We start from the raw sequence: 27,888 nt of genomic DNA, 5'->3' as shown, positions 1-27,888 counted from the left end.
GGCAAGTGTGGAGGGGGATAGGTGGAGATTTGCAAGTCTGGATAGTAGTAGAGGATGAGAGACAGTATCAAAGGCTTTGGAGAGATCTAGGAAGAGACAGGAAATGAGTTTATTTTTGTCTAGGGTCTCTGCAACGATATGAGTGAAGGAGAGGAGGGCAGTGGTGGTGCTGTGGTGAGGACGAAATCCATGTTGGGTAGGGGTAAGTAAGTGGTGTGTGAGGAGGTGATTGAGAAGCTGTGAGTGAATACATTTTTCTAATATCTTGGAGAGGGGAGACAGAATGGCAATGAGTCGGTAGTTTGAGGGGTCAGTGGAGTTTCCACCTTTATGAAGAGGGATAGTGAAGAAAGATTTCCAAAGGGTGAGGACATCTGATTCCAGAATAGATTGATTAATTAGTATAGATACAGGATAGGCAATTGAGTCAGCAGCAAGTTTGAGGAATGTAGGAGATAGATTGTCAGTGGAAGGAGCAAGGTTTTAGCTTGAGTAGTAGAGATTTGATGTAAGTAATGGGAACTGGCTCAAAAGAAAACAAAGTTGTGTTAGTGGGACTTGGAGAGGTGGGTGTCAAAGTAGATTTTGGCTTAGAGGTTACCAGATTTTGGATGGAAGAGATAAAGTGTTTATTCAGGAGGATAGCTGTTTCCTGAGAAGAAGAGTTAGGGTATGGGGAGGGATTAGAGGGCTTTCCAGAATAGAGGATGTTGTTGAGAGTTGACCAAAAGTTTTGAGGATTGGATTAAGCTGAGCAGAGCTATAGTTTAACATTTTGTCATTAGTTGTATGTTTTTTTGCAAGGTTCCTCAGTTGTCTGTATTTTTGAAGAAAAGGTGGTTTAGTTTTAGTCCAGGTTTTCCAAGCATGATCTCTTTGTTTCATAAGGGACTTAGTCTCTTTGGAGAGCCAGGGATCATGGTTTGATTTTACTCTGATCTTCCTAAAGGGAGCTAAGGAGTTTAGAGCATTCATGAAGATGCTACTGAAAGTGCTTATAGCATCGTTTAGGGGGAGGTGTTTTAGGATGGACCAATCTATGTTGTGGAGAATGGAGTTAAATTGGGATGAATTGAAAGTCGATAGTTTTCGACAGTCTTTGATAAGGTGGGGTTTAGGAATATGGGAGTAGTGTCTTAAGATGGTGGTAGGAAGATGATCACTGAGGGAGTCAGGTAAGGTGGTGGGATTGTGGTACTGGTGGAGGGAATTGGTAAGGATCCAGTCTATGATGGAGCTGGAAGTGGAATTTTTATAGAAGCGAGTGGGAGATGGTATAAGTTGGTGGAAACCGTGTAGGTGGATACTAAGTTGGGGGGAGTCAGTTGACCAATCAGTGTTGACATCACCAAGGATAAGTGTCTCATATGGTATGTTGTGGGAGAACCAGGATAGGATGTTTTCAAGAATGGGCAGATTGTTACCAGGTGGAAGGTAGATAGAGGCAATTGCAAGTTTTTTGTGGGAATTCAGATGGCAGTTAAGGATGATGATTTAAGCTGGGAGGAAGTCAGGAATTGGGGAAGGGTATGGTGAGAGGTTAAGAATGTTTGAGTAGAGGATGGCCATGAAACCACCTTTTTTTACAGGTCTATCAGATCGGGAGATATTATAACCTGGTGGGAGTATTTCACTATTTGAGATTTGTGGCTTGAGCCAGGTTTCAGATAGGGAGAGGATGTGAGGGGTATTGAGAGCTATCCATGAGTGCAGCTCAGTGACTTTATTTGCTAGACTCTGAATATTCAATGAGTAAATAGTTAAGTATTTGGATGGAGATGATTGTTGTGACTGAGGTTGGTGACTGTTAGAGGAGTAAGATGGGGGCAGTGTAGAGGTAGTTTTGGGGAGAGAAGAGGGGCCAGGGTTAGGATGGATATCTCCAGAACAAAGTAGGTTTTGTGAGGAGAGAGTGTGTAATAGATGCTAGATGGAGTTTGTATAGTTTTGACTTAGCTTTGTGGGAAGGTTTAGAAACCTGTATTATGGATAGTTTATATAGACTTGAGGTAGAGGTAGTAAAGAGATTAGGGGAGATAGTAAAAGATGAAGTAGTTGGATATATGTTGTATGAGTCAGAAGTTGGTGAACATAGGAGTGGGTCAGAGAGATTGGAGTGGTAAGAGGTGGAGATATAAAGAATAAGGAGTAGTGTAGAAGATATTAGAAAATATTACATGTTGGAATAAAATATGGTCAGATAGAGTAGGTATAGAGACAGTGGTATAGAGGAAGTGGTGTTGACAAGATTGACAGATTAGTAAGGTGGTTGTGGCAATAGGCAGGAAGTGGAATCGTAGTGGCTAGAGGGACAGGAAGGGGAGGGATAGTTAGGTATGAAGGTAATTGTAATGGGGTGGGTGGGAATGGGGGTAGTGTAGGGGAGTGAAGTGAGCCCGAGCATAGCAAGGGCGAATGGAGCAGGGCTAGCACCCTGGTCAAGATGAAGTCATAGAAACAATCAGAAAAATGTAGTGAAAAACTAGCTTGAGAGACAAGGATATAATATTTCTAAAAGGTATAGTCACTAGAAATAAAATAAAAAGAAATAAAATATGAGCAGAAGTAAGCTTAAAAAAGGACACTGGCCTCAAGCTACACAAGTAGATTTACTTGAAGCAAACCCATCTTCTCAATCCTTTCTAACCTCCTCTTATACCCAGATACCTTGTCATCAACAAATTATGTCCACCCTCTTCAGATGTTTGTTCATGTTTTAAATAGATAAATATTCTATTTTTCATAACTGAATTGGTTAAACCATTGACATTTCAAGTTACTAGCCTCTTCCTTCATATTTTTGGAACCCTTCCTGCTCATCAGATTTTACATGTCTTATGCAAATTATTAACACTTATAGACCTTCTAATGGACACTATTCTTTACATTAAGATGAAACTGATTACTGATAAGTCACACATGAATTCCACTCAAACAAATGAAATTGCTTAACTTTTTCCATAAAACCATAAAGAATGCAGGACTCAGTAAAACCCAGGACCTTTCCATCATTAAGCAAATGGATTTTCATAAGGGATCCATCTAATTACTCTGGTCTGTTCCTTCAGCAAGCAAGAGAAAGAAGAAGATTTTTTTATGTTGAACCAACATATATGCATAAATATTTTTTGCAGATGAAAAATAGGACATTCATGCAGCATTACAGACAAACTTTTGTCCATATAGTTGTCAACTGACAACTAAAATTCTGTTAGGGGTCACATTAATTCATGCAGCTGCTCACGCATCTGCTAAACATAATTCAAGCACTTCAAATCTGTTGACTCTTATTAGTCACATTTTTCCATGTTTTTCAACTAATACTGCATTATCTGTGACCATACATTTTATTCCTCAATCTCTCAGCCCTTTTATTCATGCTATTCATAACTTCCTGATTTTGCAACATGTATACTTTAAAAGTTCTCATGTCACCTTACACAGAACAGTTGAACTGTTTAAACTCGGGTGCCACAAGCCACAACCTTTCACCTTTCTCAGATCCCCCAATCCTCTCCACTTTTCTGTTTCCCTCAGTTCATCACTAGCTTTTGACCTGTGTTCCTTAATCTTTCTTACAGCCTCCTGCACATCAGTAAAATCTGAAATCCAGCTGAAAAGACATCTGAAATGATGCAGGGTAGTACTGTTTAAATGTAAGCCTTCTTATTCTACGTTCCCTCATTGTAAGTAGGAGCTGTGCACTTGTTTTTCTTGTGTATCTGCAGGAATCATTGTTTATATCAGTATTTTCCTTCAGCGGTTCCTCAGTAATATCTGGCTGTGAGTTATCTATACTAACACCACCTCTCATTTTTAGCCAAACACTGAAGATTGGAAAAGGCTTGGGAAGTGACTCAAACTCCCACCATTCGTGTATATTGCCTGCCATAGGTAGATCAATTTTTGTGATAAGTGGAAATTGTGATTCAGTGACAACTATTGTTGCAGTGAAGAAGACCTCAGTATTGGCGCATTTGCATGACTCTGAATCCCAGCATTTTTTTTTACTACTAGCAATTCCAGACATGTCAAAGTAGTAGTGTCCAATGCTTTGTGTTGACCCACACACACATTCAGACATTTAAAAAACACACACACACACACGCACCACATACACACACACACACACACACACACACACACACACACACACACACACACACACACACACACATACACCACATATACACACACACACACACACACACACACACACACACACACACACACACATATACACACAAACACACAGTCAACATCAAACAACCCCCTCCAAACTTAATTGGACTTACATAGTCATATATTTACCTACACACATGTTCTGACAATCACACATGCAGACCCGCATGCGCGCACACACACACACACACACACACACACACACACACATATTCATCTCACTTCATTCAGACCCTTACAGACATGTACTCACACTTCCTCACACATATACACTAACACACACCCTCACCCCTGTGTTTCTAATGTACTTCATTGAACTTACCTGCAACATAACTGCTTTCTTTGTGATTATAGGGTGAGCACTGTCTTTTGACAGTGTTAAATGTTTCCTTTGCATATGGTAATTTAAGCAAATGAGCAATTCTCTGGATCACGTGGCATGAGCTGTAGGCATTTCTGTGGTGGTGTACATAGCTAATAAGCCACTCCCTGTGATTGCCTCATTGCCATGGAACTTGGCAAGTAGGATCACTCTCCATGCAGAAGCTCCAGCTACCAAGAAACCTTAGTGGTAGGGCAGTCTATGAATCACAAAAAGTTACTTTGAGAAGGAAGCCGGTGGTGGTGGTAAGGCTTCTGGCCTACAGTAATCATTTCTGAATCCCATCCAGGCCTTGTAAGTAGAAATAAAAAAATGTAAAAAAATCATATGATTAATTAAATAATATAATTAGCAAGCACTGGCCAAAAGAGGAAAATACTGAATAAAATTATATGAAAAGGGTAACCTACAGGTGGATGAAGACAGAATTCTCAAGCTTCAGTTGCCCAAATTTAAACCACCAAGAATCGGAGTTCCTCCATAAGAAATTACTATCAGTGAGTTCTTCTAGCATTGGTCAGTGGTGCCCTTTTGGAGGGAATTTCCCCCTCCTTCAAGTTCATACAACAATGGAGTTGATATATATACATACATATATATATATATATATATATATATATATATATATATATATATATATATATGAATGATGTTTTTCAGTGAATATAGCTTGGGGATTCCGATTTTTCGCATATTCGGTTTCGTCTACTAATAGTGAAAGCATATGAAAACATATAACTATTAGAAAAACATTCCATTCATCTCAAAAAATGTAACTTTAAAATACTCTTAAAGCTTAAATAATAATTTAAACCTAGTGCTTGGTTAACATTTAAATACTGTTCTTTATATTCTAGTAAGCACTCATAATGTATCCTGTTAAAACAGTAAGTACTCTGAAAAGTATGTTTAATCTGTTTGCTTTTTTCATAATTGTTCATAATTATCATGTCAATCATTTGTTGACAATTTCACATTATTCTTGTACACTTCATAGGTTCATAGGTTCATACTAGGCTATCTGCCCGAGGGCATTTACAAGCCTAGCCCATCGTTTTGTGGCTTACGCCACCCCTTTAGTATGGGGAACTATACCCATTATTTTGCTGTGCCTCTGTCGAGCAGTGACACTGAGGTAATCCCTGGGGTATATCTGTGATCTCCCATCCATTGGTCAAGATTTCTCTTGAACAAGGCCAGCGAGGTGCTCTGCCTCACATGTACCGGGATTTTGTTCCACAGCATAGGGAGTCTTTGGGTGATGAATCTATCCCTCCAGCACGTCCTATTAATAGCCGTGTCAAGGTTTAAGTCTCCGCCCTTGTGGCTCTGATGGATCTAGATTTTTTGAGGTGAAGCATATTCATCAAATCTGGGTTTGACATGGCCTTGTATGTTAGGCAAAGGTCACCTCTGAGCAAGCGGTAAGCGACTGAATAGAGCTGGAGTTCTTTCAGTCGGGCAGTATAGGACAGATTTTTGAGACCCTTTATCCTTTTGGTGAGGAACTTTTGTGGCCTCTCCAGCTGCTGCAAGTGTCGGGTCAGATACATTCCGAATGGGGCATTGTACTCAATCATTGGTCTGATGAGTGATGAGTAAAGGGAGACTATGACCTCCCTTGATCTAGATGAGAATCCCTTCATGATAAGGTGGGCAATGTAGAAGGTCTTCCTAACTACTTTAGCTACATGGGTGTCGAATGACAGACTACTATCAACCTGGGTCCCCAGGTCCCTGATAACTTCTTCTGTGCTCAGTGGATTGCCACCTATTCTTCAAATCACTTAACTTCCATTGCTCACTATATTGAATTCTATAGCATTTAACAAATGTAATTCTTCATGTTGCTTATTTCATTTAGTCTTTGTTTTTCTGCCAAGTCAAATCATGAAATATAGTTATATGATTTCTTGCCCATTCTTAATGGCAAAAAGCTTGCATAAACTATATTTCCATGACACATGTCTTAATATTAACTAAAAAATGGTAGCAGCAGTGTATGAGTTCAGAAGCAAAAAAAAAATAAAAAAATCAGGAATTCACAACAATAACAGAGTTATTCCAATACAACTGAATACTTTTGTCTCCCAAAGGAAATGAGACACTGAAGATAAAGGTGTTCAGTTGCAGTGGAATAAATGACATTCCTGTGAATTTTTTGGTCTATTTTTTCAGTCTTCTTAATATTGTCCTAGAGCTTGATTGCACACTACAGTACCATCCTTGGAATTACAAGGTATATCCCTTAGTGCCATACAGATGCAAGAAAGAGAACGACACTTAATGTCAGCCTCTGCAAGCAGATGGGATCTTGTATCTACCAAAGGCATTCAACATGTGCACCCATATTCTCCTGTTTTAATATCAGCTTCTAATGCTCCCCAATGTTCAAAGCAATACTGCAGTAAAAAAGCCAGTCATATGACCATAGCCTGTAAAGAATACAGGCCTCAGTAAACCCAGAACCTTTCCTTCTTTAGCCATATGGATTCTCATAATGGCCCACCTGACTACTCTGGCCTGTTCATTCAATTACACCCTTAAGGCAGCTAGAAGGCTAGATTAGCTTGGATTTTTAAACCCTACAAAGTGTGATATTCTTCAAATCACTTAACTAACATTACACACAATATTACACACAAAATGGATTACATAACAAGGAATTTTGAACCGTAGAAGCAGTGAGTAGACTAATCAAGTAAATCCAGGCATAGCCGGCCTTAGGCATAAGCCAACTAGGCAGCCGCCTAGGGCGCCACTCTATTGAGGTGCTTTTCCAGTATTTATTTGTTGTAGGCAGACCAGGATGGGGCACCGGATGGTGTGTTGGGGGGTGCCGTGGAGCTCTTTTGCCTAGGGCACCAGATGACCTAAGGCCGCTCCTGAATCCAACGATTTCACAATATTGTCCTCCTTCAGACCTCTTGATGAGCCACCCAAAACTCATCTTCCACAATTCTCTGTAACCACTTGTGCCTCAGCGGAAAAAAATATATGGAAATGAGCAGACAATAGCTTTAATGAGAAAATAGTAAACTAAAACAAACCCATTCATCTTGGCATGCCCCCATTTGAAGATTACTGGCTAGAAAAATACAAGACATTTCCTGTTTCCAGAGTAACAGACTTTTCTGGGTCAGGTACACTATTACTGTGGTCAAGAGATATAGTAGCTTAGACACAAAGTTTTCTTTAGAGTAGACATTTTTTAGTCAATCAACATCCAAGAAGCTATTTAATTTATTATTTTTATTATTTATTTGTCTGTTTTTGTTTCATATGCTTTAAGTCTGATAATGCATTTAACCCTAAATGTCTGAGGCAAAGAATGGTATTTATAATCATTATGTGGACGCATTAAGGCTATCTACGCTGTCTGTGAATGAGAGCAGTACATACAGGCCGCTTACACTAAAGCACAATGGTCGTGAATAAGCCTAAGCAAGTGAAGTCAGAATGAGAAGTAAATGAGTAATGATGTAACCCAGAAAATTCTAATCAACTATTCTCTTGCCTCTTTGTGATTCACAGTGGAATTTTCCTTCTTTTATGCACCATCTGCAGATATGTTATAAAAAGCAGAGTCTTGTCAACTATTTTGCAATCCATAAAAATGCTGTCACTTGCTGCTAACCTTGCTACTTCCAGTTGTGAGTTGCTCATTTGTCTGAACCAAAACAGCTTGCAGCAAGCCATGCTCACCAGCCAAGAAGGCAGAGAAATAACCAGAGGATAACCCAACTCTAACTTTGATAATTAGGAGATACTTGATAGGCTCAGAGTGGGTGGAGATATTATAAGGGTGTTAATGAGTATGTATGACCCCAATAAGAGTACTGGAAGAATACATGAACTTCCTATCCCTGTGGATACTAAGCTATGTATAACCCTCACTATACCTGCCACATGGACCTTCCAGAGACAGACTGGGGACAGGTTGGGTATCTCACAGGCTTCTGACTTGAGGATACTGCAGCAGTTCCTGGATGTACTCTTGGCATGTGTGAATCAATACATTTATTTCCAGGTATCATCTTAGGACTGAGTAGGACTATGCATGCCTTTTATGGGGTGGCATGTTTCCCTGAGGTAAGCAGTGTGATAGATTGCACCCATGTTGCAATTAGGGCCCTTCTGGTCTACATGGGGAGTGGAATCACAATAGGAAGGGCTACTCCCCATCATTTGCCAGTTTCTGTGTGATGTATGGGGGTGTATCACCAGTCTCTCTGCCCAGCATCCTGGCAATGCACAGTTACCATATCTGACACAGTAGCTCAGTCAACTGCCCCTTTCTGCATGGTAAGGTGTGCTCTGTCCTCTTGTTCAGTGGAAAAATATTGTTTTCTTTTTTCTATTGTATTTAAGTAGTTATTCACAATAAAATGTATTGATGAATACTAAACCACTTTTTCTTTTTGTCCCCACCCTTTTCTTTTTTTCTCTCTCTCCCTTTTTTCAGGGGATGTTTGATATACACTCCCATGGCTCATGATACCAATTAGAAATTCAAGTGGAGCTGCAGAGAACACCTACAACACATCACTGTTCCAGACTCATATTGTAAATGAGAGGCAATTTGACCTCCAGAAGAGCTGTTTCATGTGCCTGGATGAGTCTGTGGGTGCCCTTCAGTATGACCTAGATACTGTGTGCAGGGTGTTTACTGCATGCATCATTCTGCACAAAATGATCATGCACCAGTGGGATGGTGAAGTGGCCCATGCTGTCATTGCAGTTCCTAGTTCCAGTCCCACTGTGACTAATGATGACCAGCCGGCAGCATTAGTAATGCATCCCATGGTGCAGGCTTGTGCAAAGCATATGGCTTCACAGATAAAGTGATGGCTTCTAGTCCAACAATATGGACCATGACATTCAGATTAGTGTTTCCTTTCTTGTAAAAAAATACTTAAGAGTATAACTGATGCATACAGTGATATCTGTGGGTAACATGTGTGGTACATGGTCTGCTGTCACTGTTCATCTGACATTCTCTCTCATCTTAAAATAGTGTATTTTGTCTATTTCAGAACAGTTACTCAGTTACTTTGTAAAGTCATACCTGTGTGCTCACTGACTCCTGTTCTGTGATGTCATAAGGCATCATATAACGAATAATCATATTAACTGTTTTGCACAATACATTCTAAGTTGTTTTACTTAAGTATGTACTTAATGAATGTCCTCAACTGACATAATTAATAAAAACTGTTAATTCAGTATTAAATATGAGTTCATGCCTTGCATTTGAATGAAAATGTATCATATTGTTTTTTATTTTATGCAATGTTTTCAAAGTTTATGTTGTCTTTTGAGGTATTGCATATCAGATTATTTTATTTTGTTATACACAATAATTTGTGGCGTCAGTGATAAAAATATCATAATTTGTGTAGTGACGAGGATGAAGTGACAGCTGTGTTTGTTTACATGGCAGGATACTCTCTTTAATTTGTAATTTTCTTAGTAGTGTTTCACTGAAAAGGTATGTCTTACTACTTTTAAGATGTATGTAACTGCCAACTGTAACAAAGTCAATGCATACAACATAAATGGTGTTAATTACTGCAATCCTATTTTATGATATACAGCTTTCTTTCCACAGTTCAATGAGGTTTTAAGCAGTAAAACTACAGGACTTAAATGCACCCTGATACAAAGTGTCCAAAGTCCCCTCCCTTTTTTAACAGCGTACTCCTTTTAGTAAATACTAGCATGTGTTTGTGAAGTACATATTGTAAGAAACAGAAATGACACACTTGAATCAAACTAGTTAAGGTCAAATGAGTCATACACGTCTAAAACAGGCTAGGTGATGATGCATGTGATTTTGAAGAGAGTCTGTCATGAGAGCAGGATAGTAAGTTGGTCTGATATTGTAACCCACTCGATGCAGGTGATTCTGCAGACACAGATCTGACAGTGCTGTGGGAATGTGATTGAGACTTCGAATAAGAGGTCCTGCTAGATGTAGATGAACACTTCCATGATTTAAATGAAATCTCTTGTTCTTGTTCCCCTGACTAATTACAGTACTTTCATGAGAAGCACTTATAGTGTGATGCGATCTGCCCCATGTGTCAGGACAGTCCCCCATCATCTTCCTCTTCCACGACAGACTCCTGCTTTAGTCTGGTAAGACTAGTGTATGAAAGGAGATGGCTGCTGATGCTTAGTGTGCCACCATACTACACATCAATGTAATTATAACATTATCCCTGTTCTGTTCCATTTGCAGGTAGTGCTGAAAATCCTCATGCATTCCATGGAGAACTCCATCCACTTCCTGTTGACTTTCTGTGGCAGTGCTGTGAACCGTAAAAATGTCACTACACATTTACTGCTGGGCAGTCAAAGCATTCATGTTTCCTGGAATAGTTGTAACAAATTCCTGCACCTGGCTCCCCTTTGTAAAGTTGCCACTGTAGACAGTGGTATTACTTCTGAATGTCTGCCAACATTCTCTGTCAGAGATGCTGGGTGAGCAGATTGGATTTGATTGGATTGACCGAGGAAATTATTTTTTGAGCTATGATACAGAATCAGAATTGCATAGACATAGTAAAGCCTTGCTGAGTCTAATTATGATAGCTGCCAAAAAAGCAATTACAAGAAAATGGAAATCATTAGACCAGGTTTACTAGAACTAGTGAATACAGTAACAGAAATAAAACAACTGGAATTGAGATCTTTGGAAAAGAGAAGGAGCAAACTACACAGGAAAAAATGGGAATTGTGTGAACAATATATGCAGAGAAGGAACGAGGTTTAAGAGGCAGGATTTGAATGAGCCAAATTATGCTTTACTGACAATGACTGGATAGATTATAAACGATGTATAATGTTTGCAACTATAGTTGTTTCAATGGTGTCTGTGATGTATAATGTTTGCAACTAAAGTGGTTTCAATGTTGTTTGTCTTTCATTTATATAAATGTAAGATTGCCTATGTCATAAGTGATAATTTAATAAAGATGTTTATTGAGGAAAAAAACATGTTGTGGAGTGTGAGATTCTGACATTAAATATGGGGACAGTGTGCTATTTTCTCAGGTGGCTTCATAAATATATCTATGTTATCATCATCATCTTCAGCAGTCATTCTGCTACTATCCTCCAAATTTATTGGTATAATGGAACTATTTGTTTCTGCTATTGACCCTGTAAAATTATTTGGAAACATTACTAATAAAGAAATAGCCTACACTATGGTATGGGCAATTGCATTCTACCTCGTCTTGCTCATAGCATGTCCTACGATATAATTTTCCTTCTTCTTGCACTGTATTAATGTGTGGTTTCTGTCAACTACTCCAGTAATGTCCAGGACAACTGGAGACCAGGCTTTTATCCTCTTATAGGTTCATAGGTTCATTGGATGATACTAGGCTATTGGCCCGGAGGCCCTTATAAGCCTAGCCAAAAATTTTGCCCATGTTCCCTCAAAGTCAGCACCTGTTTCCCCTTTCCAGCAGGGACACAGTTGGGATACTAGGGGTGTATTTTCTGTTTCCCATCCAATCATCCAGGTTCCTCTTAAAGAGGGCTAGACAGGTACTCTGCTTGACATGGAGAGGGAGTCTATTCCACAAATGAGGGAGTCTTTGGGACACAAATCTATCCCACCAACAAGTTTTGTTAATGTCACAGACCAGGTTAAGGCCTTGCGTGTGGGTTGCTGTAGTGGAGTTTGTCTTACGAATATGCAGTAACTCCATCAAGGCTGGGTCTGAGATGGCCTTGTATTCCAGACACAGGTCACCTCTGAGCAGTCTGTATGAGACTGAGTAGAAAGACATGGTTTTTAGTGTATCTGTATAGGATAGGTGTTTGAGACCCTGGATTTTCCTGGTCAGGAACCCCTGTGGTCTCTCCAACTGCTGCATGTGCTTAGCAAGGTACATGCCGAAGGGGGCATTGTACTCAACAATGGGTCTGATAAGGGAGGAGTACAGGGATGTTATGACCTCCTTGTTCCTGGATGAAATACCCTTATTTATGAGGTGGGCCATGTAGAAAGCCTTCCATCAGCCTGAATGCCCAAGTCCCTCATGAATGATTGCATGCTTAGTACATTGTTATTAATGTGATAATTAGTGAGGATGCCATTTTCCCCAAAGGGGATAATGATGCATTTCTTGGTATTCAGTTTAAGGCCATGCTTCTGGCACCAGTCATTAGTTTGAGTAAGGCCCTCTTGGAGGATTTTCACATCAGGAATTTAAGACAACATTCAGCTTGCAGTCATCTGCAAACTTGGTCAGCCATAGACCACTGGTTTTGGCTTGCACTTCAGAAAAGTATATCCCAAACAGTAGAGGCCCCAAGACTGATCCTTGGGGTACACTGCTCATTACAGATCTACTACTAGAGATGGCTTCCCCTACTTTGACTGAGTTTGTTCTATCAGTCAGCCAGTTAGCTACACATCTGGTAACATATGGGCTGATGCCTAGCTGGGAGAGTTTATCTATTATGCCTGAGTGAGGAATAATGTCAAAGGCTTTGGCTAAGTCAAGGTAGGAGATGTGCACCATCTTCCCCTCATCCATGGCTTTGGTGACTGTTTCAAAGAAGTCGACATGTTTAACAGGCATGCTCTCCCTTTGACAAAACTAAACTGTGTGGGGTCAAGTGTTTTGAGGTTGCCAATGTCCTTGTTTATAAGGTCCATGGTAATGCATTCCATGGCCATGCAGATCAGGCTAGTTAGGCTGATGGGACTATAATTGCCTGGATCAGTGGGTGCTCCACCTTGATGTAGAGGGATGACAGTGGCTGTCCTCCTTTCAGACAGTGGCTGTCCTCCAGCTTTCAGATGAAACTGGTGCTCAGGCTAACCTTGTCATCACAATAAACAAAACATGCTGGAGGGATAGGTTCCTGACCCAGAGACTCCCCAGACTCTGGAATAGACTGCCCATACATGTCAAGCAGAGTGCCTCTTTGGTCCTCTTCAAAAGGAACCTTGACGATTGGATGAGAGAAAGGAAATTCACCCTGGGGATCACGTCAGTCGCCCTGCTAGACAGGGGTCCAGGGAAGTAAATAGTTTGGGAAAAAATAGCCAGGGAATTGTTATGGCTATGCTTGTATAGGCCCTAGGGCTGATAGCCTAGTACCAACCTATGAACCTATGAACCTATGAATAGGGTGTCTAATGGACCTGGCAGCACATGCTTGAGTTCATGTAGGATACAGCCAGGGATATTATCGGGTCCCATGGAGACTGCATTTCTTGTCTTTGAGAGGGCAATAAGGATCTGCTCCCTGGTGCTCCTCCTGACTTGTTTGGGTTCCTCTTTACCAGGCAGACATTTCCCATATATCCTAAGGGCCGTCATGAGGATGCAATTTTTCTCAAGGCTGAAGTTTTCCTTTTTCTGCCTTGATCCCTTGTTTTGCATCATTACTGCACATGAAAAAAAAAAACATAGTCATACAAAAAATATGTTGATGTAGTCATCAGTCAAACAACACAGCAAGGACCATGTATGCCTTCCATCTTCCTATAAAACAGTTAACACAAACCTTATAATTATATACACAAGATAAATTTCACTCTAACCAAGTAAATTTGTGGTATACTATCAGCAGCATAATTCACAGCAGTAAAGCAATCACTTTTTTATCAGTCATTCTTTTTCTAGCCCCTACCCTTTTCATGTAGTCATAATACTATTTTTCATTATTCAGTGACACCCAGAAATCTTCAAGTAAGAATACCTGTTCAGCCAAGAACACACCCTTACTACTTCAGTGCTTCACAATTAAAATGCATGTGTATGCACAATCACCACATGACACCAAAGTAAATAATGTTATCAGTGATCATAAATCATTTCCCAGTGCTGCTGTAATGATTTTCCACTTACAAATGACAGATTTACACTACTGATTAATCCACGGTGGTACAGCAATAGCGTTGTTGCCTCACAGCAAGAGGTTCTCCTGTTTGATTCATGGCTGGAGTGCCTTCTGTGTGGAGTCTGCGTGTCCTCCCTGCAGTCGAGTGGCCCCTGAAAGACATGCGTGAATGGGCATGCCTTCGCTGAAGGTTGGGCGTTGGGCTGGCAACAAAAAAAAAAATTCTACTGCCAATCATTAGCGGACCGGAGTTCCACTGTGGCAACCACTAACTGGGAAAAGCCGAAAAGACAAACAACACTACTGATTAAAGCCGTGATAATATGCCCATCATATCAGTAAAATAAACATTTCTTTAATGTAACTCACTAATTTTACATTATTTTGAAATGTTTCCTATTAAATTTGAATTTTTATTACTTTTCTAAATCATTCTCAGCTGCTCATGAACATGGACCAGGATCCACGTGAATGCATTTTGCACAGTGGCAAAATATGCAGAGCACCTCAGCAGACCCCAGCATGACACAAGAATGTGCAGATTGCCTCAGGTAAGTTCAGAAGCTTAATATATTTAGAAAAAACAAAACTGAGTCTTATGTTTGACAGTGTGCACAAACATGAAATGTAATTTCTGCCCCCATCATCTGGCACAACTTCTCACCTCAAACTGCTCAATGCATAACAAAAGTTAGTAATCACACATATAGGTATACGTATTTATGCAGCCCCCAAAAATGTATTACCACTGCTCCAATGCAGGAATAAATGACATTCAGGTGTAATACTTAGGCAAGGCTCAAAAGACAAACCCACCTCCATAGGTATCACAAGGGATAAGAAACTAAGAGTAATGCTACTCAACGCTAGAAGTCTAAACCTCAAGATGCACGCACTCGAAACTCTCCTTAGCATGGAGAACATCGATATCTGTGCAGTAACAGAAACCTGGTTCAGGACTCCCGAGAGCACCCCAGCACTATGAGGTTATACCTCATACCATGCTTTTCAGCCCCAAAACTTGGACCGAACCATAAAAGGAGGGGGAGTATCGATATTCATCAAAGATACCCACACCTCCAGGTTGGTGGCAAAGCACGAAGCATCAGAGACTATCCATGTGCAACTAACAGTGGGTAAAACTGCCTTCCAGTTTATAGCCTGCTACAGACCACCCTCCCAAACCCAGGAACCCCACTCGGCCTTCCTGAGAACACTGGAAAATATGAAGGTCTCTCCGAACACCATTATATTGGGCGACTTCAACTACCCAAACATAGATTGGGAGCATTACTCTAGCTCCAACACCCTTGCCCAAAGGTTCCTAGAATTCATAAACTCAAATGCTATGGAACAACTTGTTACCACTCCCACAAGAGGGGAAAACATACTGGACCTGATCATCACCAACATGGGGACTCTATGCTCCAGACCAGAAGTGTATCCCTCACTGGTAAGATCAGACCATAAACTGATCTCACTGGATATTCACATCCCGACCCCACCCCCTGCCCAGAAAACCACAGTGAAAAACTTCTCTAAAGCAAATGTCACACTCCTCAAAACTGAGGTGGAATCCTTCAAAGCCCCCGGGCCTGTGGAAAATACGGCCCAGACCGCAGAATCCTTTATAAATGCATTCTATGAACACCTTCAGGAATGCATGGATCATGCAATCCCAAATAAAACCAAGACCCAATCCTCCAAAGGCAGACGACCTGTCTGGTGGACCCCAGCCATAAACAAGCTATACAATAGAAGGAGGAAGCTACTACATGATAGAGCAAAATCCCAAAAAGGGAAGGCATCTCTGATCAGTATTAGCAAAAAACTAAGGGCACTCATAAAATCGTCAAAGGCCAGCTTCGAGAGAAAAATTGCACAGGACACTAAGGATAATCACAAGGCTTTCTTTAGTTATGTTAGGAACCTGGGTGGAAATTCCCAGATATGCTCAGAATTAGTCCAAAATGACAAAAAATACACTGATCCCACAGACATTGCCAACATCCTAGCTGACAGGTTCAGCGCAAATTTCTCCCCACCAAAAGGGCAAATATCTATCCCAGCAGAGTGCTGCCCCCCTGACATCTCAGATGCTCAGGTGGGAGCTGCCCTCTCCAAAGCAAAAAACACAGCATCAGTGGGACCAGATGGTGTCCCAGGCTGTGTCCTACATGAACTTCAAGAAGAGCTAAACCCAAACATAAAACTACTGTTCAATCTCAGCCTTACTACAGGATATGTACCCAAAGAGTGGCGTACAGCAACAGTGGTCCCTCTCCACAAAGGTGGTGCCTCAACGGACCCTGGAAACTATCGCCCCATAAGCCTGACTAGCTTGGTCTGCAAAGCTATGGAAAGGATCATCATGGACCTCATAAATAAAGATATTGGGGACCTACAGACACTGGATCCTACCCAGTTTGGCTTTGTTAAGGGCAGATCCTGCCTCTTAAATCTGGTTGACTTCTTTGAAACAGTCACCAAGGCCATTGACGAAGGGAAGGTGGTCCACACAGCCTATCTGGACCTCGCAAAAGCCTTCGATACAATACCCCACTTGGGCATTATAGATAAGCGCACCAGCTTAAATATAAACCCCTATGTCACTAGATGGGTTGCAAACTGGCTCAAGGACAGAACCCACATGGTTAGAATTGCTGGAGCCATGTCAGACTCCAAACCAGTTACAAGTGGCGTCCCACAAGGCTCAGTCCTAGGACCTCTCTTGTTTGGTATATATTTCTCGGAGGTACAGGCCAACACGGAAGGACTGTGGCTGACCAAGTTCGCAGATGACTGCAAACTGGGCTCCATAATCGACTCTCCAGCCGACACAAGCATCCTCCAAAAGGGCCTCATAGAAACAGATAACTGGTGCCAGAGCCATGGCCTCAAGCTAAACGCCAAAAAGTGTATAGTCATCCCCTTTGGCAAAAACAAAGTGCCCACAAATTACCACATAGGTGGTAATCCATTAAGTACAGAAGAAGTAATTAGGGACCTGGAGACCCAAGTTGATAGCAATCTCTCATTTGACAACCACGTGGCCAAAGTGGTTAGAAAAACATTTTATATAGCCCACCTAATCATGAAGAGATTCACATCTAGATTAGGGGAGGTCATCGTGCCTCTTTACTCATCCCTCATCAGGCCCATAATCGAGTACAATGCCCCTTTTGGGATGTACCTTACCAAACACCTGCAGCAACTGGAAAGACCACAAAAGTACCTCACCAAGAGGATCAAAGGGCTCAAACAGATGCCATATGCTGCCTGGTTAAAGAAACTCCAGCTCTACTCAGTGGCATACCGCCTGCTCAGAGGTGACCTGTGCCTGACGTATAAGGCCATGTCCAACCCGGAATTAAGGGACATGCTGCAAATCAAAAAATCCAAATCCCATCGAGCTACACGCTCGAGAGACTTGAACCTCAGCATTGAAATAAATAGGACATGCTGGAGGGACAGATTCATAACCCAGAGGCTCCCTTCACTATGGAATAAAATCCCAGTCCAGGTTAGGCAGAGTCCCTCATTGACTCTCTTCAAGAGGAATCTTGATGAGTGGATGGGAGATCATAGGTTTACCCCGGGTATCACTTCTGTGTCACTGTTAGACAGAGGCACAGTATACTAACCTCGAAAAAGGGCATAGCAAAATTAATTTAAAATGGGTGGCGAAAGCCAAACATACTCTGGCTAGGCTTATAAATGCCCTAGGGCAGATAGCCTAGTATGAACCTATGAACTTATGAACCTAAAAAAGATAGCCAAGGCAATGTAGAGCAGCATTATCAATTAAAAGTAATACAAAGATAAATGATGATTGCATGTTGTTTTTTATTAACCACATAAATGACGTGACTGTATTCCTTTAAAAAACATGCATATAACTAAGCATTTTTGAGTAAACTAAACATGCCAATATTAACAGTACCTGGTCTAATGCCCCTGCTGGTTAACTGTGTTTAGTTAAGGTTGTGTCATACCCCAGTGGGACTGGGAGTGATGCTAAACCTTCAGACCACAGCCCTGCTCATACTTTCTTCATTCTCTTTATGGCACTTCTAATGATGGTAGCACTTTTGAAGGTACAAGACCACACTTTAAGCTGGCCATATAAGGAGGTATTGATAATGGTCTACCTTCACCAGGAGCTACATCTGGAAAAGGTCACAACATGCACACGAAGTTCCAAATGTAAAAATAGACATCTGTCAAGAGTTGAGTGAGCATCTGTCATCTCGCACAGGGATCACCCATTATAGTCAGCAGTGCTATCACAGATACAATGACCTATAGAGGTTTATGTCTGACCAGCTGGCTGACTGGGTTGACCAGGCAGAGGTGAGAATGCCAGAGTTATATGATAAGCATTAAATTATTATTTTTTTGTTTATTTTGGGGGGAATTATATGATAAGCATTACATTTTTTTTTGTTTATTTTGGGGGGTAGGTCTTAGGTTTAAAAAATACTATAAGAAGGTTGCATAATTGAAGGTATTTGCTAGAATATATGTGTACTGCAAAATGTATCTATAATACTCTTATAATAATACAAAAGAAAGCATAAACACGTCTGTACACAGAATAGCGGGCCGGATTTACGAAGGCTTGCACGGAGTCTAAGAGTAGTGTAAGACGGCAGACAGCCAATATGTCTGCCGGGCGATCCAGCAACAGCCGGCAAAGGCGTGCATGAGAGCTTCTAAAGCTACTCTTGCACAGACAGTGTTATGTTATGCAAATTACCTCATTTGCTGCTGAAAGCTATGCAAATGAGGTAAATTTGCGATCCAGGAAACACTAACCTGTCCGTGGAAGAGTAGTGTTATTTGCAGAAATGTACTCCGTTGGTAACAGAGTACCATTCTGCAAATAGCTAAATGGAGCTATGATAGCTCCAAATAAAGGATGCATCCAGTTGAGGAAGCATGCCAATGGCCAAATATAAGGCCATTGGCATTTTTATAGGTTGAAAATTAATAAAAATGATTTTTTATTTTTTTCAACAATCTCCGATGTTTAAGCATAGCGCAGCGCCGTGCAAACGTGCGGTGCTTTAAAAAACAGAAAATAATTAAAAAATAGCCAAAAATAGGTATGTTTAATAAAGATTATTCTGCCATGCAGGTGAATGGCAGGCTGAAGACAACATAGCTACTGAGTAGTGGTTGCTAAGGGGGGAAGCTCAGTTTGAGAGATGTAACCAAGCATTAGTAGGCAATCCTATGCAAATGAGGATAAGGATAGTGAATCCCAATTTTCCCTGGTATGTGAGCCATGTCCCTAGAGTGTAAGTGTAGGAGTAGGGGAGTAGTAGAGTAGAAGATAGGTGACATCATGAGGGGGTATGCCTGAAAGACTGTAAGCTTATTGGAGCAGAGTGGCTTGTGTTTGCCATGAGTTGCTCAGGATTGCAAGAGACTTGTCTACAGTTGTCCTAGCTGAAACCCAGAAACCAAAGGTGTACGCCGTAGATATATCTGAAATTTCTTGCAAACATGCTTACACCGTGTGCATGCGTGTGCGCACCTGTAAGCCTGTGTAAGCCTGTGTGCACATGTGTGCACCTGTCTAAGCCTGTGTAAGCCTGTGTAAGCCTGTGTGCATGCATGTGCACTCATGTGCGCATGTTTACGCTTGTTTGCGCGGTGCTGCCCCTTGTGGAAACAGAAAGGGAAAAGGAAGGAAAAGAAGTAGTAGGAAGTTAACCATGGAGAATTAGCAGAGCTGCCAGGTGAAATATATCAGAATCAGCCAATTCCACAGGCAGTAGACTAGCCCAGCCCAGCCCAGCACTTTAAACTCTGCAAACACCATTCCCCCATGTTTTTTCTCAAGAACTCTGCAACACTGCAGTATACAAAGAGTGAAAACTTAAAAAGCTTAAGTCAGACAAAATGTTAGGGGCTGCTATTGCTATCATAAGCCAACATGTACAAGATGCTGAGGGTGGTGATATTGCGAATGCTGCTGGGCAACCCACAGTGAGGAGATGGAGAAGAGTGTACAGACCCAGGGTAACCTACCAGGGGCTACATGAGCTGGAGATAGTAGAGTGCTATAGAGTGGACAGAGGCCTCCTGCAGCTCCTTTTGAGATGTAACGGCCATGCCTCACACACAGAACCAATAGAGGGGAACCCATCCCAGTGGATACCAAGGTATGTGTTGGCCTATGAATACTAGCTACAGGTACCTTCCAGAGACCAACTGGTGATATGATGGGGGTTTCACAGGCATCAACATCCAGGGTACTGCACCAGTTCCTGGATGCCATGTCAGCACATGTCGGTGAGCATGTATATTTCCCCAATTCCCATGAGGCATTGGCCAGCAATATGCGTCTTTTCCACCAAATAGCAGAATACCCTGAGGTAGTGGGTGCAATAGACTGCACGCACATACACATCAAAGCACCACCCGGTGAGCGGGGTAGGGTCTATATCAACTGCAAGGGCTTCCCCTCCATCAACTGCCAGGTCATGTGCGATGCCCAGGGCATAATAATGAATGTGTGTGCTGGCTGCCCTGGAAGCTATCACAATTCCCACATCTGGCATCTGATGCAGTTGTACCAGAGATTTGCCAATGGGGACATCCCTGATGGTCACCTAGTGGGGGGTGCTGGATACACACTGGAGCCATGGCTGATGACACCCATCAGAAATGTGCACACACCCGAGCAAGAACTCTATAATGAGGCACACGCACAAACAAGAAACATAATCGAGTGTGTGTTTGGGATGCTCAAGTCATGGTTCCGGTGCCTGGACACATCTGGTGGAGCCTTGCAGTGCTCACCAACTACATTTACCCAAATTGTCATGGTATGTGCCATGCTACACAATATGATCCTGAGAAAACAGCTGCAGCAGGAACAGCATGGGGCAGGGCCAAACAGCCCCCCACCATTGCCAAGGCCTGCACAGGCACAGCATGACTCTGAGGAGGAACAACCTGAGCCTGCCACAGTAGGCAGAAGGAGGAGTGCCCAGTATGCCTTGGCCTTGGCAAAGAGGCAAAGCATAGCACATACACTGACTCAGTAGGAACCCTGGAAATGACACCTCTCTCTGACTCGCACATACAATAAAAGGGATGCCTAACTTGACACTACCTGTTTTCAAACATGTATAGGGAGTGCACTATGTGCATCTGACATAGGCAGCCCTGCAGCACCAACTGAGGCATGATTGCCCTATTTTAAGCAATATAAAGCAGTGCTAAGCACATTTTACTACTGTTTAGCATATTTAAGCACAATTGTGCTGAGCTGCGCACTGCGCAAACTAGCGCAACGTTGGGCAACGGTGGGCAACATTGGGCAATGTTGAGCAAAGTCCGGCAAAGTCAGGTAAACATGCTCACACCTGCTTTACTGTTCCTTAACCAGTCAGGTCTGCCCAGCAGAAAAATAAAAAGCAGTGACAGGGCTCGAACTCAGGATACTGTGCACTATAGTCACAGTACTGAACCACTAAGCCATGACAGCATTTCATTGGCACAGACACAGCAGGACAATTGTAGACTAACGCAAACACAAACAAATTCTGTATCATGCCCTCTGAACTTCCCCCCAGGCCTATACAGACAGATAACAGCAGGCCAGGCAGGCAGTGTGATGTGGGTTGGGTAGGCTATGAAGTCACAAACTAATATATGTGAAATTGGAAGCTAAGATCTGTTGTACAGTAGTATGCCTCAAGCCAGTACAATAGGCAACAGTACAGACTGAAATGGAGTACCTGACATAGCAGTGCAGGCCTAGCAAATGTGTATAAGTGTCAGGCGAACCCCTCATCCTATGTACACCCACAGTAACAATCAGGTGTGCCCCCGGGTAGAAATGTACAAATAATAGCTGTCCCCCCATATGTAGAAATGTTGATAAGTCTATGCAAAGTGACTCATGGAAGCCCTGCAGGCACAGCGTGCTTCCTGTCGATGTACAACACAAAGGTGAGCCCTGAAGTAAAAACCAACTTGATTTTTCACACACATATAGTATATATGTCCATACTGGGCATGCTCACACACTTAGGCCATGTCTGAGTACAGCAGTGGGCCACACATATCTGGCAGTTGCAGTTCTTACCCCAGAAACTTGTCACTATTCACCAATCCTGCCTTGCGCACACAGTTATATGAAAACAAACCCTTATAATATTTTGGACTCCTGTCATAATCAAACTAGGTACTACAAGTATTTAAGTTGTTCAAAGAAAGTGAAAATTCAAAGAAGATCAATAAATCTCTGATCAGTATCATCAATAAACAATGAGCACTCCTAACATTATCCAATCCATGTTCTGGCAAAAATATTGTCAAAGAGTCCATAGAGAACCATGAAGCTTTCTTTCGCTATGTCATAAATATCAATGTAAACTCATATATGTTCTGAGTCAGTGCAAACTGTAAATGAATACATGTACGTGACTGACATTGCCAACATCTTGTCAGACAGGTTCATACATATTTACCCCCCCCCCCTCTCACTGACAAAAGGGCTCATTATCATACTTGTTTGCAGATGACATTGTGATCTGTAGTGAGAGTAGGGAACAGGTAGAGGAGACCCTGGAGAGGTGGAGATATGCTTTAGAGAGAAGACAAATGAAGGTCAGCAGGAATAAAACAGAATATATGCGTGTGAATGAGAGGGAGGATAGAGGAATGGTGAGGATGCAGGGAATAGAGGTGGCGAAGGTGAATGAGTTTAAGTACTTGGGATCAACAGTTCAGAGTAATGGTGAATGTGTAAGAAAGGTGAAGAAGAGAGTACGGGCAGGATGGAGTGGGTGGAGAAGAGTGTCAGGAGTGATTTGTGACAGACGAGTACCACTAAGAGTGAAAGGGAAGGTCTACAAGAGGGTAGTGAGACCAGCTATGTTATATGGGTTGGAGGCAGTGGCACTGACAAAAAGGCAGGAGTCAGAGCTTGATGTGGCAGAGTTGAAGATGTTAAGATTTGCACTGGGTGTGATGAGGATAGACAGGATTAGGAATAAGTATATTAGAGGGTCAGCCCAGGTTGGAAGGTTTGGAGACAAAGCCAGAGAGGCAAGATTACGTTGGTTTGCACATGTGCTGAGGAGGGATGCATAGTATACTGCGAAAAAGATGCTAGGGATGAAGCTGCCAGGTAACAGGAAAAGAAGAAGGCCTAAGATAAGGTTTATGGATGTGGTGAGAGAGGCATGCAGGTGGTTGGTGTGACAGAGCAAGATGCAGAGGACAGGAAGAAATGGAAACAGTTGATCTGCTGTGGCGACCCCTAATGGGAGCAGTCAAAAGAAGAAGAAGAAGAAGATCATACCTGGAGATTGTGAAAACTCATAAATCACATATACAATGGTTAAACAGCACTTTCCAAACCTAAAAACACGACGTCTATGGGATGACATGGTTTCCCTAGCTGTGTCATATGTGAACTCCAAAACAAACAGACCCTGCACCTGAACAGTCTGTTGAGACTCACCGTCTGTACAGGATATGAAACTGTTGAATGCGTTACAGCAACATTTGGCACACACCACAAGTGTTGGTGCACAACAGACCATGGGAACTATTGTCTTATAAGCCTATTAAGCCTGATCTGCAAGGCCATGGATCCATCATGATGGAACTCATAAACAGAATTATTGGGAGCCTACAAACACCCAACCCTACCAATTTTAGTTTGGTCAGGGGCAGATCATGGTTCCCAAACCTGCTACACTGTTTTTAAGGCAGTCACCCAGGACATACATCAATGAAATGAGCTACAATCGTCCCACATAGACCTTGAAAAGCCCTTTTCCAACATCCCAGACATATGTCGTATCCACAAAATCAACAGCCTGTGCATAAATATTTATGTCATCTGATGGATTGCCAATTGAGGCACAGATAGATCCCACAAAGTAAGAATTGTGGTCTCCTGTTCAAGCTGGTAACAATTGCTGTCCCCCATGGCTCAGTCCTGGGACTCCACCTGTCTGGTGTATACTTTTCAGAAATACAGTCAAATACACGAGGGCTATGTTTATCAAAGTTTGTGGATGACTGCAAAAAAGTTGTCATAATCGATGTTTGGGACAACAGAGACGTCCTTAAAAAGGGTCTCAGTCAGACAGATGTGGTGTCAAAATTATGGCCTTGAGCTACAGTCATACAAATACCACATAGGTGCCAACACCCTAAATATGGAGGTGATAATAAGGGATCTATGGACACATGTGGGTAGTCATCTCTACTTCCAGAAACACATTCACAAAGTTGTCAGAAAATCATGCTATGTGTTCCCACAAACTGCCAAGGTCTTTGCATGTAGGTCAAAGGAGGTTCCCTCTACTCATCAGTCATCAGACCCATCAGAGAGTACCACAACCCACTTGCGATGAATCTGACTAGGCACCTTCAGCAGCTGGCAAGACCAGTGAAGTACCTCAACAAGAGGATTACTGGCCTCAAACAGTTGCCCCATGCAACAAGATTGAATTTAACTCAATCTGTACTCTGTTGCATACTGTCTACTCAGGAGATCTCTGCCCAACAGACAGGCCCATGTCCAATGCAGAACTGATGTACATGCGCTATCTGAAGTAAACCCAAGCTCACTGTACTACATGCTCTAGGGATATCATCATCACAACATTAAAGAAAACATGTTGGAGGGATACATTACTAACTCACAGACTTCCCTTGCTTTGGAACAGTCTCCCAACCGACATTAAGCTGAGTCCCTCACTGACACTCTTCCAGAGGAGCCTTGATCAGTGTATGTGAAACTGAACTGTCACACCATGGATCACTTCATCAGCTCTACTACACAGAGGCCTAGAGAACTAACTCCATGGGTGGTGATAGCTGCACACTCTGGTCATACTAATATATGCCTTCAGGCAGATAGCCTATTACCTACCTATGTACATATATATATATATATATATATATATATATATATATATATATATATATATGGGGAATACAGTATAATAAGCCAAAGATGGATGGGCAGAGATGTGTGTAAGAGGGTGACCATGACAGGGAGCCATTCAGGACTGTCCCACCCAGCACACATCCCAATGGCACGAAAGACATGAGGTGCACATCTTTCCCACTGTACATAACAGCCACCAGTAACAGTGCATGTGGTCCATGTGCCTGCTGTACATCATGCTTCTGGAGCATTTCTCCCCGGGCCTCCGCTGAAAACAGGATCTGTGGAACCTAGTCAGACTTTCCCGGTCAACAAATGTTAAATAAAAATAAAATAAAAATGACTGTACAATGAAGTACACAGCTACTATCTGTAGACATGTACCTGTCACATAGGTTCATAGGTATGTAGTAGACTATCTCCACAAAGGCATATATCAGCCTACGCAAGTTGTGGAGCTTTCACCACACCATTGGGTAGTCTCCCAAGGCCTAGCTCTAATACTTTAGTACCCTAAGCCCCTTTCTAGTGGGGCTGCTGATGTGATGCCTGGCATGAATTGTCTGTTTCCCATCCACTCATCAAGGTTCCAACTGAAGAGTGTCAGTGAGGGGTTCTGTCTCATGTACATTGGGACTCTGTTCCACAGTAAGGCAAGTGTCTGGGATGGTACTCTATCCCACCAGCATGTTGTATTCATCATTCGAATGAGGTTCATATCCCTGGAATGTGTAGGGCGACTCAATGTTGTTATCTGTAGATGGGACATGTTCAACAGTTATGTGTTGAACATGGCTCTGTATGTTAGGCAGAGTGTGCCTCTGAGTAGACGGTATGCAACAAAGAACAGATTTAGTTTTACCAGTTGTGTTGCATAACACAACAGTTTGAGGCCAGTAATCCTCTTGGTGAAGTACCTACGTGGTCACTACAGCTGCTGGATATGCTAAGTCGAGTGCATCCAAAATGGTGTACTGTACTCAATGATGGGTCTGATGATGTAAGAGTAGAGTGCCAACACTACTTCTTTGGATCCTGATGCAAACCCTTTGTTGATTAGGTGGGCCACATAGGATCTCCCAATCACTTTGGCAACATGGTTATCAAAGGAAAGATGACTATCTACTTGTGTCCCCAGATCCCTTATCACCTCTTCATTTTTAAGGGGGTAACACCTATGTGGTAGTTTGTGGGTATTTTGTTTTCAACAAAGAGGATCAACTTGCATTCCTCCACAGTGAGCTTGAGGCCATGATTCTGACACCACACATCTGTCTCATAGAGTCCCTTCTGGAGAATATGTCTGTCTTCTGGCGAATCTATTATGGCAAACACTTTACAGTTCCCAGCAAACTTAGTCAACCACAACCCTCCTGTGTTGGCATGTACATTTGAGAAGTCTTTACCAAACAGGAGGGACCCCAGGACTGAACCCTGGGGGACACCAGTCATTACCGGTTTAGAGTCTGACATGTAGCCAGCAACTCTTAATGTGTGGGATCTATCTGTGAGCCAGTTTGCAGTTCATCTTGTGATGTATGGATACATGGCCAGGTTGGTGAGTTCATCTATGATACCTGACTTGGGAATGGTGTCAAAGGCCTTAGCGAGGAATAGTTAGGCTGTGTTGAGCTAATTTCAATCATCTGTAGCCTGGGTAACTGTCAAAGAAATCCTCCCAGTTCAGGAGGCGTGGTCTGCATTTCACGAAGCCAAACTTGGTGTGCACAACTGTGTGAAGGTTCCCAATCTCTGTATTGTTGACTTCCATTATGATTGGATCCACTGCCTTGCAGAACACACTCATCAGGCTCATAGAGCATGAATGCCAAGGGGTTTTTGTGGCCCCACCCCTGTGGAGTGTGAAGAACGTTGCTGTGCAACATTCTATGGGTACATATCCTGTAGAGAGCATGTAGAGAGAGGTGTAGGTATCCTTGATGAATATGGATACATCCTCACCGTATGTGCTATGATTCAGGTTCTGATGCTGGAAGGTATGGAATGAGTAGTATCTTGGTAGTGCTGGTGTGCTGTCTGGAGCCTTGAACTAGGTTTCTGTTACTGCACAGATATCAATATTCTCCATCATGAGAAGTGCCTCAAGTGTGTGCATCTGGAGGCTGAGACTTCTGGCAATGAGTAGCATTTAACTCACTTTGTGGTTATTTGTGTTGGTTATGGGGTTTGGTTTATCCTGCGTGACCGGTGTACCACACTTGAAGTCAGCACCTCATTGGTCCCATCTGACCATAAGCTAATTACCCTACATATCCACATTCTGGACCCACACCCCACATTAAGGAAACCATGTTAAAAAATGTCTCCAAAGCCAACTTCATGCTTCTTAAGACAGAAGTGGTGAACTGCAGGACACCCATGCAGATGAACAATACAGTTACGACTACTGAATCCTTCCCAATTGCACTTTATAAGCACTTACATGACTGCATGCATTGTGTTATCCCAAACAGAACCAAGATGCTATCCTCCAAGAAAAGGAAGCCAATCTGGTGTT

Source organism: Protopterus annectens, chromosome 5.part0 (assembly GCF_019279795.1).
Source record: "Protopterus annectens isolate FY-2018-M chromosome 5.part0, PAN1.0, whole genome shotgun sequence".
Classification (NCBI taxonomy): Eukaryota; Metazoa; Chordata; order Ceratodontiformes; family Protopteridae; genus Protopterus; species Protopterus annectens.
The sequence above is the reverse complement of the archived record's forward strand: the minus strand, read 5'-3'. Positions refer to the sequence as shown.